We start from the raw sequence: 11,680 nt of genomic DNA, 5'->3' as shown, positions 1-11,680 counted from the left end.
TGACGGCTTTGGTTACACTTATTAAACAGTTAGAAGCATGAAAACTTCCTAATCAACTGTTGTTATTGTCATAAACAGCCTCCTGGTGCTTCGGGGCTCATTAACTGTTTAAGAATTGTAAACAAAGAGGCAAAAGATTGAGAAAAGATGTACAGGTTCCTAAGTACTTGCGTAACGGTTTCGTGAATCTGACCCAATTTCCTGGAGCACGTGGCACGTAACTTGGGTCTGCTAAGCTGTTGCTTGCAGCACCCCGCAGGCCCATATACCAACAACCTGGCTGATCCGGCACTTCCTGACCAAACTTCCCTCTCGGAAATGCTCACTGTCTTAACCTTAACGCTCTCTTACTTCACCAGGCCTCGTCACGTTGAGCTCCCTCACAGTGCGCACGTTGAGCTCCCTCACAGTGCGCACGTTGAGCTCCCTCACAGTGCGCACGTTGAGCTCCCTCACGTGGAGGCACCTCACAGAGCACGTGAAGGCACCTCACAGAGCACGTGGAGGCACCTCACAGAGCACGTGGAGGCACCTCACAGAGCACGTGGAGGCACCTCACAGAGCACGTGGAGGCACCTCACAGAGTACGTGGAGGCACCTCACAGAGCACGTGGAGGCACCTCACAGAGCACGTGAAGGCACCTCACAGAGCACGTGGAGGCACCTCACAGAGCACGTGGAGGCACCTCACAGAGCACGTGGAGGCACCTCACAGAGCACGTGGAGGCACCTCACAGAGCACGTGAAGGCACCTCACAGAGCACGTGAAGGCACCTCACAGAGCACGTGGAGGCACCGCACAGAGCACGTGAAGGCACCTCACAGAGCACGTGGAGGCACCTCACAGAGCACGTGGAGGCACCGCACAGAGCACGTGAAGGCACCTCACAGAGCACGTAGAGGCACCTCACAGAGCACGTGGAGGCACCTCACAGAGCACGTGGAGGCACCGCACAGAGCACGTGAAGGCACCTCACAGAGCACGTGGAGGCACCGCACAGAGCACGTGAAGGCACCTCACAGAGCACGTGGAGGCACCTCACAGAGCACGTGGAGGCACCTCACAGAGCACGTGGAGGCACCTCACAGTGAGGGTGTAAGCTGCCTCACTTGTAACACTGAAGGTCCGTATAACAAACGTCTTGTTGAGTCACCAGAGCAACAGGAAATGTGAGGGGCACAGCAAGCGGAAATGTAACACTAAAGTGCTTCACAGGCAAATCCAGTTGTGAGCGTAGCGCGTCATGAGAGAGAGAGAGAGAGAGAGAGAGAGAGAGAGAGAGAGAGAGAGAGAGAGAGAGAGAGAGAGAGAGAGAGAGAGAGAGACTGTCAACAAGAGAGAGAGCTCATGTGTTATATTCCAATTTGCTCAAGTGCCTATTTTCTTGTGTCCATCATATCCTCATCAGTGGCCGGGCCAGAAGGTCCTCCCTAGGGGCCGAGGGAGGAGGAGGAGCCTTGTAGGGTGAGTGAGGCGCTGCAGAAGGTGTGACTCAGCCGGCGGGCGCCACACGGCCAGGAGCTGCTGGGGTCGGGCCACAATGGCCGCCTTGTGTCCAGGGGCTCCGGCCCTGGCTATAAATACCGACGCAGGGGATAAAAGTCCCGGGGGGCTCCCCACTGACGATCTTTGACCTGAAACAATGGTCTCTATGGATGGTGCATTAAAGGTGTTGAGTCCGGTGGTGGCAGGCGTGCTTGACGCCACGGACGGTGACTCCCCGCCCTCACGTCTTCAGTCTTCATGAGTCCCTGGAGGAGATGCTTGGACACTACACCAGTGATGAATGGCGGGAACATTACCGGGTCACCACTTGGTAATGTACCCCGGTGTCACACACCCGGCACTACACCTATATCACTAGGGTATAGTGGTATAGGACAGTGTAGTGGCTACACTGTCTCCTGTACCACCACACTGTCTCCTGTACCACCACACTGTCTCTTGTACCACCACACTGTGTCCTGTACCACCACACTGTACCCTGTACCATCAACAACCTGCAGGATACAGGTTGCAACACCTACAGCAGCCTCTGCTATACCCCCTGGTGGTATACACAGAAGGGGAAATGCAAAATTGTAAGGATATCGTACAACCGCCTTATATGCGCTTATTATCTACACTCGATCCCCGTTCTCTAGACTTGACACCTCTCTTCTACGCTAAACATCTGTTCTCTACGCTGAACACCTGTTCTCTTCCTCTACAGGTCTGATCCTGTTCTCACGCCCACTGCCAGGCAAGAGGGACGCATGTGTCACGCGCCTACAGGAAGGAAGGCGTAATTATTATGAGATGAGAGGTGCCGTAAATATCATAACCACTGCCCGGGGGACAAGAGTCACCCTTATTATTCCCGTTTTCTCTACCCGTGGGAGAGAATGGGAGAGGAACAGGAAGAGCAGGAGGTACTCATCGTACTTACGTACTCATCACCGCCTCATCATGAGGCGGTGATGAGTACGTAACGGGTGAGGTGTAGAGGCACTTGGTTTCCCGTGGCTGGTGGGAACAGGAGGCCTGTTAGGCTTATCGAAGTGTAATTCCCGTTGTCGGGTACAGGAAGCCTGTACTTAGGCTGTATCGTGGTCCCCCTCCCCGCCCCCCTTTACTGCTCTGCATGAGGACGCAACCCACAATAGTGGACTAATTCCCGGGTACAAATACCTGTACTGATAAGTGAACAGTAGCGTCAGAGGAAAGAAAATGTGCCCAATCACTTCTGTACCGCCCGGGGATCTAATCCAGAATCCTCGATTGTGAGCCGAGAAGGCACCCACGCGAACGACTGGCCATTCCCAAGCATGGGTGGGACCTACACCCACCGGAGCCGGTCGGCCGAGCGGACAGCACGCTGGGCTTGTGATCCTGTGGTCCTGGGTTCGATCCCAGGCGCCGGCGAGAAACAATGGGCAGAGTTTCTTTCACCCTATGCCCCTGTTACCTAGCAGTAAAATAGGTACCTATGTGTTAGTCAGCTGTCACGGGCTGCTTCCTGGGGGTGTAGGCCTGGTCGAGGACCGGGCCGCGGGGACACTAAAAAGCCAAGAAAAAATCTCAAGATAACCTCAAGAAGATAACCACCCACCCAAGAAGCAGCCCGTAACAGCTGTCCAACTCCCAGGTACCTATTTACTGCTAGGTAACGGGAGCATCAGGGTGAAAGTAACTGCCCATTTTTGTTTCCGCCGGTGCCAATCGAACCCCGGACCACAAGACTACGTATCCAGCGTGCTGTTCACTCAGCTGTCAGGCCCCACCATGTACACGGTTACAGCTCCGCTCCTGTGCCAGGTAAGTCCACTACGGGCTCACCATAGCCCGTGCTACTTGCTACAGCTTTGTTTTTTTCGTCGGCACCGAGATCGAACCCTGGTCCCTAGGTCCGCTCAGTCTAGAGCGCTGTCCACTCAGCTACCAGCCTCCAGCATGTACTAGCCTAGTTGTACTCACCTAGTTGTGTTTGCGGGGGTTGAGTTTTGGCTCTTTGGTCCCGCCTCTCAACAGCCAATCAACAGGTGTACAGGTTCCTGAGCCTACTGGGCTCTGTCATATCTACATTTGAAACTGTGTATGGAGTCAGCCTCCACCACATCACTTCCTAATGCATTCCACCTGTTAACTACTCTGAAACTGTTAACTAACTTCAGAACGACACTGAAAACGTTCTTTCTGACGTCTCTGTGGCTCATTTGGGTATTCAGTTTCCACCTGTGATCCCTTGTTCACGTCCCACCAGTGTTGAATAGTTTATCCTTATCTACCCTGTCAATTCCTCTGAGAATTTTGTAGGTAGTGATCATGTCTCCCCTTACTCTTGTGTCTTCTGTCCCCTGAGTGTGTATGTGTGTGTATATATATATATATATATATATATATATATATATATAAACAACAAGGATGTGAGGTGTAACTCTTGGTCTCCCGGTTCCTAACCTTGCAGTACAGTATTACTTAACTATTCCTGGGTTGACGTAGATCAGTACGCTTAATACAAGGAGCAAGTATACATCCATGAATATGGATACCACAACACCTCGCTAAGAATACACCGGAGTGTGTCAGGATTACATTTATATCTTGGAAATACGAGAGTGAGGGTTAGGGAGGGGGGGGGGGGGAAGAGAGGTAGGAGTTGAGAAGGAAGGAGAGGGAGGGGTAGGCGGAATTTAGGAGGTGGGGGGGGGGGGACTGGAAGAAAAGGTGGAAGAGATCTGGAATAGTTGCTGATGCCCCCCCCCCCCTACTCCCTCCCATCCCCACCCTAAGAATGCCTGACAAAACAATGTTGTGCTCCTCTTGACACACTAATTGGCTCGTCTAGTGTTACCTCCCGACGGAGGTGGTTGGGGCGAGATTTGTTTATTTTACGACCACAGACGTGGCCGGACATTTACAATGCTAACCAGCACATATGCATTTTTTGTTCTGTCCTCCATGGACAGGGTTAGAGATCTGTTAAACATATAGTTCAGGGGTTTTATTGAACAATTAACCATAAAATGTGATTGTAGTGCTTTTAAAATGTTAATCTAATCTATACACATAATAAATGCACCGATTTACGTCTGTCTTACATAAACAATGCTATAAACAATGCAATATATATATATATATATATATATATATATATATATATATGTCGTACCTAGTAGCCAGAACGCACTTCTCAGCCTACTATGCAAGGCCAAATTTGCCTAATAAGCCAAGTTTTCCTGAATTAATATATTTTCTCTAATTTTTTTCTGATGAAATGTGAAAGCTACCCATTTCATTATGTATGAGGTCAATTTTTTTTTATTTGAGTTAAAATTAACGTAGATATATGACCGAACCTAACCAACCCTACCTAACCTAACCTAACCTATCTTTATAGGTTAGGTTAGGTTAGGTAGCCGAAAAAGTTAGGTTAGGTTAGGTTAGGTAGGTTAGGTAGTCGAAAAATAATTAATTCATGAAAACTTGGCTTATTAGGCAAATTGGGCCTTGCATAGTAGGCTGAGAAGTGCGTTCTGGCTACTAGGTACGACATATATATATATATATATATATATATATATATATATATATATATATATATATATATATATATATATATATATATATATATATATATATCTATATATATATAAGAAACGTTGAGAAAATTCGTGTTAGAATTATTAATCTTACTTTTTCGGTCATATTTAATAATAATTATATATATATATATATATATATATATATATATATATATATATATATATATATATATATATATATATATATATATATATATATATATTTGTAGCAGTCTTTCTTGTGAACATATGTTGTTAAATAAGACCGAAAAAGTAAGATTAATAATTCTAACACGAATTTTCTCAATATATCTTATGTTTCCTTTTACTGTCGATGGTAATTGAAAAATCAATTCTCCAAAATTCATTTTTATTTCTAGTCTGACGCGACGCTTGAACGCGTTTCGTAATAACTTATTACATTTTCAAAGACTTACGTTTACACACACACACAACTGTAACCTAAGAAAACACTGAACAGAGTTTGACTTATGTTAACATTAAACAGCTTATCTTATATACTCGCATTTGGGTGAGGTGATATGTTGCAACAGTTTTCGATGAGGTTTTTAAATAGTGATGGGTGCAGGCAGAGCAGTGCTGGGTTGCAAATACAGAAGCAGTGTTGAACAGGAGGCAAGAAATTTAAAAATAAATTTTTAAATTTAAATTTAAAATCTTAAATTTAAAAATTTAAGGAGGCAAGAAGCTAAGGAGAGAGAGAGAGGAGAGGGCAGCTCTGGCCAGCAGCAGCTGTCCCCCTCCCCCTCCCTCCCCCTCCCCCCTCCCCAAGCCCCATTCCCCCCCCTCCCCCTCTAACCCGAGGCGAAGGATTCTCTGGTGGCTTTCCTTGGTCCCTCCATCACCTCTTGGCAGGTTGGGGGGGGGGGGGGGGAGGGATTCCTTGAAGGGGGGAGGGGAAGTGGGGGATGGTAGTGGACGAGTGGGGGGGGGAGGGGGGGGGTATAGGTGTCTGGGGGAGGGTACAGCAAGCAGGTTCAAATTACAAATAAGTTTATTGAGACAATAAGACACATCTCAAACGGATTTAGTAGCTTAGGTTATTTTTACATCTTAGGCAGGTGGGTGGGTGGGGGGTAATAGGTGGGGGGGGTAATAGGGGGGTGGGGGGGCTAATAGGTGGGGGTGTGGGGGGTAATAGGTGGGGGTGGGGTGGGGGTGGTAATAGGTGGGGGTGGGGGGGGGTAATAGGGAGAAGCTCCATATCTGATTAATTATCTCTAGAGAACGCAGGGAAGACGGGAGAACGCGCCGACGCCAACTGTCACCTATCTATGACTTCTGGGAAGACATAACAATACTGTGAGAGATGACCGGGTACAACAGTGGCAGGTAAACTGAGAGAGAGAGAGAGAGAGAGAGAGAGAGAGAGAGAGAGAGAGAGAGAGAGAGAGAGAGAGAGAGAGAGAGCAAAAGAATGCGAGAAGACAGGATGGGAGACGGGAACATTCCAACAGTGACTCCTGGTGGCGGCCACAGTTATAATGATGATGGCTGTCTGAGCCTGTCTGGGCCAGTCTGGGCCTGTCTGAGCTTGTCTGGGCCAGTCTGGGCCAGTCTGGGCCTGTCTGAGCCTGTCTGAACCTGTCTGGGCCAGTCTGGGCCTGTCTGAGCTTGTCTGGGCCAGTCTGGGCCAGTCTGGGCCAGTCTGGGCCTGTCTGAGCCTGTCTGGGCCAGTCTGGGCCAGTCTGGGCCTGTCTGGGCCTGTCTGAGCCTGTCTGAGCCTGTCTGGGCCTGTCTGAGCCTGTCTGAGCCTGTCTGGGCCTGTCTGGGCCTGTCTGAGCCTGTCTGGGCCTGTTTGAGCCTGTCTGGGCCTGTCTGAGCCTCTCCTTTTACTTCAATATAGTTAATGTTTTGTGTGTCTTCCGTGCCTTTGGGATCCTCCTTTAATCTATAGAACTATTTTAAATCTTTGGTAGTGGCTTACAAGGACTCCGTTATCACGGGCCCTAAACATATTCTGGAGACGGTGTACAGATACTGCTGTTATCCTGATATACTTCAAAACAACGAAGATCATGTCCTTCCACAAAGGAGGTAGTAAAGCAGGTGCAACAAATTCTAAATTAATATCTCTAACAACACAGACCGTAAACGTCTTCGAAGTATCAGTGCTAAGAAGTAAGTTCACAACATGCTGTTTAATCATCTTATTTTTCCAGCTACTGCGCCATGGGGGAAAAAAATTACCAAAACGAACACCACAAATAAAACGGAGTTAAATCACATTACTGACAGAAAAAACAATATAAATGATTTGGGAGTAATCATATCGGAAGACCTGCGGCCAGATTCACGAAGCAGTTACGCAGGTACTTACGAACGTGTACATCTTTCCTCAATCTTTGACGGCTTTGGTTATTAAACATTTATTAAACAGTTTACAAGCATGAAAACTTCCCAATCAACTGTTGTTATTGTTATAAACAGCCTCCTGGTGCTTCAGAACTCATTAACTGTTTAATAACAGTAAACAAAGCCGCCAAAGATTGAGAAAAGATGGACAGGTTCGTAAGTGCTTGCGTAACTACTTCGTGAATCTGGTCCCTGTCTTTTAACAACACAGTCAAGTGGCTGTCACAACTGCATGTAAAGGCTGGCTAACAAGAACCTTCCAAACAAGAGATGCCACACCAGTGATGTTACTCTTCACAAGAGCAGTGCTCTCTAAGGTGGAATATTGTTGTACACTCACAGCTCCAGTCACAGTGGGAGACATTACCGACCTGGAGGATGTGAAAAGGTCTTATACTGACTGAATCAACTAAACATTATTATTTATTATTAACATCTTTATTGACAAAATTAATTTCAATTTTGCCTAATCTGAGGACTTCAATTAAGCCTTATTAAAGTGAGGATAATGCTGGTATACACTCTCACGTAGGACAGAGAGTCATACACAAGACAATAGGTCTAAACTGTAGGTTGAAGCACATGTATATCATGGTTACAATCAATGTTTTAATGTATTCACATATTCATACATTAAAACTAAACATTATATCTAAAATATCGAGTCCGCTTAAAAATGTTATATCTGTATTGCCTGGAGTGCAGGCGGGAGAGATTCATAATAATTTACACTTGGAAGATATTAAAGGGAATGGTTTTCTGTGTGCAGAATGGTTGATTCTGCACACAGAAATAACATCATATGAGCCCAGGAGGCATGGCAGGATGTGCAGAATAGTCCCGTTGAAAAGCAGAGGTGCAATAGGTATGATGATGATGATGACAATTTTAACATCTAGGTGCCCAAGACTTTTCAACACTCTCCCTCTACAGTCTTCACTACCCGACTCCTCACGGTGTTCAAGAGAGAGAGAACTTGATTTTAAAGACCTCCAAAGGATACCTGATTAACCAGGCTGTCAGACTGCGAGCAGGTGCGCCCAACAACCTGCTTGACTACCAACGAGGCGGCCTGGTCAGCTACCGGGCCGCGGAGACGGCCTGCAGGGCCAGCAACAGGTCGACAACAGATGGGATCCAAGGCGGAATATTTGTATGGTTCCTGGTGCTGTTGCATCATCAAGTTCCTCTATAATGCCTCCTTGTCTTCTCTCCTGCCACGTGATTGCTTCTACACCCGCGCATGTGCATGTACTCACATATGTATACTTATCTGTGCCGTTAGCGTCGAACTTTATGCAGGCGATGAGTCACAATAACGTGGCTAAAGTATGTTGACCAGACCACACACTAGAAGGTGAAGGGACGACGACGCTTCGGTCCGTCCTGGACCAATCGACTTGAGAATGGTCCAGGACGGACCGAAACGTCGTCATCCCTTCACCTTCTAGTGTGTGATCTGGTCAACATCGACCTTTAGCTCTGGGAACCCTACCTTTCCAGCTGCCGGTCGTCTTGTGTACTCTGCCGCGAGACACATTTGTTTCCGCCGATAAGCGACATTCGTTCCGCCATTAGGCTTCGCGAATGACCCTTCACGGGGACGCCGGGGCGCATCCGATCCCACGATCGTCGCCGCCCATAACTCAACTCCAACTTCAAATTGATCGTTTTTTTGACATAGGAGAAAACCTTAGGAGGACGAGCTGGTTGATGCACAGACAAACATGGCAACAGTTGCACGGGATCAGCACCTGCACTGTCTCCACGGACTGTCGGGGAGTGTCTCCACGGACTGTCGGGGAGTGTCTCCACGGACTGTCAGCGAGTGTCGCCACTGACTATCAGCGAGTGTCGCCACTGACTGTCAGCGAGTGTCGCCACTGACTGTCAGCGAGTGTCGCCACGGACTGTCAGCGAGTGTCGCCACGGACTGTCAGCGAGTGTCTCCACTGACTGTCAGCGAGTGTCGCCACGGACTGTCAGCGAGTGACTCCACTGACTGTCAGCGAGTGTCTCCACTGACTGTCAGCGAGTGTCTCCACGGACTGTCAGCGAGTGTCTCCATGGACTGTCAGCGAGTGACTCCACTGACTGTCAGCGAGTGTTAACTGTTTAGTATGCTGCAGGGAGAGTGTCCTGGCCTCAGGGGCGGGCGATACCCCAAGGTGACACAGCACAAACTATGCGCCCACAGTATTATTTCATCTAGTGTGAATAAGCACTAATGTGAATGATTATTTTACACAGAAAATAATCACTCATAATTCCTAAACCGGCAGGAAACAATTATAGTATAAAAAATATATATATACGCCGGTGCTCGACTGTAATTACCAGTCCGTCCAGCAAATGGAGAACCCGTAACTTTATTGCCTGTCTTTACTTCCTCATCACAATCGACTTGAGAATGGTCCAGGACGGACCGAAACGTCGTCGTCCCTTCACCTTCTAGTGTGTGGTCTGGTCAACATACTTTAGCCACGTTATTGTGACTCATCGCCTGCACCCGTAACTTTACACAAGAACACAAGGAATTGTAACCTAACAAACCTCCACAAATATAGACGAAGGGACACCACGAGCTTACTATTTTCCTGGACCTACTTGATTCTTGTTAGACTACAAGAACCTGCAAGATTGCTTCAACAAACTGAAGGAATGATCCAAGAAGACACAGCTAGTGTTCAATACTAAGGTGATGAAGCTGAGGTCTAGGAAGAAGCGAGGTACTTATATAGAGATAATGTTTATACCTTGCAAGGAAAGAAGAAAGATTGAGGATGCTGGACCTAACGCCGCTGGACGAGATGAGACTGGAGGCACGATAGATGCTTATAGAGTGCTCCAGGAGTGATAGATTGCTTCAGGAGTGATAGATTACTTCAGGAGTGATAGATTACTTCAGGAAGTTGATAGGCTCGAAAAGGTGGAAATGATTATGACGAATACCAATAGAACGAGAGGATATACGGGCTGCTGCAAATCAACAGCCTGACTGATCAAATTATCAGTAAACAAGCCTGGGCCCAGCTAAGGCTTGGGGGAGTGAAACTCTCGAAACTGACTACAGGTAGACTAGAGGTCAACCATGAGAACACAGGCAGTATTAGAAAAATGCATTAGGAAAACAAATCAAAGGAGACATGCAGGTCTGGAGTCATTATACTAGACAATGGACGACCAGGAAGGCGAAGTGCAATGAGCCTTTTAAGAAGTGATTAAGCTCGATTCTGGGAAAAGACAGACATGACAGTAATCAGAGAGGTGACATCAATCACAGAGGTGACAGCAATTCACAGAGGTGACAGTAATCACAGAGGTGACAGCAATTACAAAGGTGACAGTAATCACAGAGGTGACATCAATGATGTGACTATCTGACTCAGTATTCCCATACGACAAGCCAATAAGCACAGAGATGCAAGCCAATAGAGGAGATGAAGCAGCAGCATCAGCAGCAATGACTGGGCTTCAGGACGCTGGAAGCCCCCGGCCACCATAAGCCTCACACAAGGGGGACACTAATAGCAACTAGCATATCAGCACAGCCTCTAATCCTGGGGGATTTAAATCACCAAGAAATGAACTAGGAGGCATAAGACACCCATACGGCAGAGAGAAGGCATGGAGGAAATGAACAAATCCACAAGGGCCGTGACGAAGATTCGAATACAAGCGAGATAGTGGCCTGTGGGTTGACAACACCTTACCTTGCCATGATTTCGGGGCTCAACGTCTCCGCGGCTCGGTCCTCGACCAGGCCTCCTAAATTTAATGCCAACAGCATTTGATGTTCCCGGGCAGTCACCCATCCAAGTACTAATCAAACCCACCGTTGCTCAACTTGGCTGATCGGACGAAAAGCGGTGTTATCAACGTGGTATGGCCGTTGGCACAACGAATCTATCACCAGAACGCCACACCAAAGAGTAAAATATCTCTCACATCTAAAGAAGAGAAGAATCAGCAGAGACATGATCACTATATACAAATTTCTCTGCGGAATAGATAATGCGAAGTGGGACCAAAGATCAGAAGCGCGACCCCCTGCAACTACAACAAGGCCAGCAACAACATTACCCACAAGGCGAGTAACAAGGTATTTCAGTTTTATTCATTAACTTCAGGGGGCCAGATCCACGAAGCGGTTACGCAAGTACTTAAGAATGTGTACATCTTTCCTCAATATTTGACGGCTTTCATTATATTTATTAAACTGTTTACAAGCATGAAAACT

General features: G+C 47.3%; 1 pseudogene; it reads right to left on the bottom strand.

The window, feature by feature from the left end:
* Window positions 1-11,218: 11,218 nt before the first annotated feature.
* Window positions 11,219-11,337, bottom strand: LOC123747440 (5S ribosomal RNA; annotated as a pseudogene).
* Between the last annotated feature and the right edge of the window lie 343 nt (window positions 11,338-11,680).

Source organism: Procambarus clarkii, chromosome 94 (assembly GCF_040958095.1).
Source record: "Procambarus clarkii isolate CNS0578487 chromosome 94, FALCON_Pclarkii_2.0, whole genome shotgun sequence".
NCBI lineage: Eukaryota > Metazoa > Arthropoda > Malacostraca > Decapoda > Cambaridae > Procambarus > Procambarus clarkii.
This window is presented reverse-complemented; position numbering and strand designations above follow the sequence as displayed.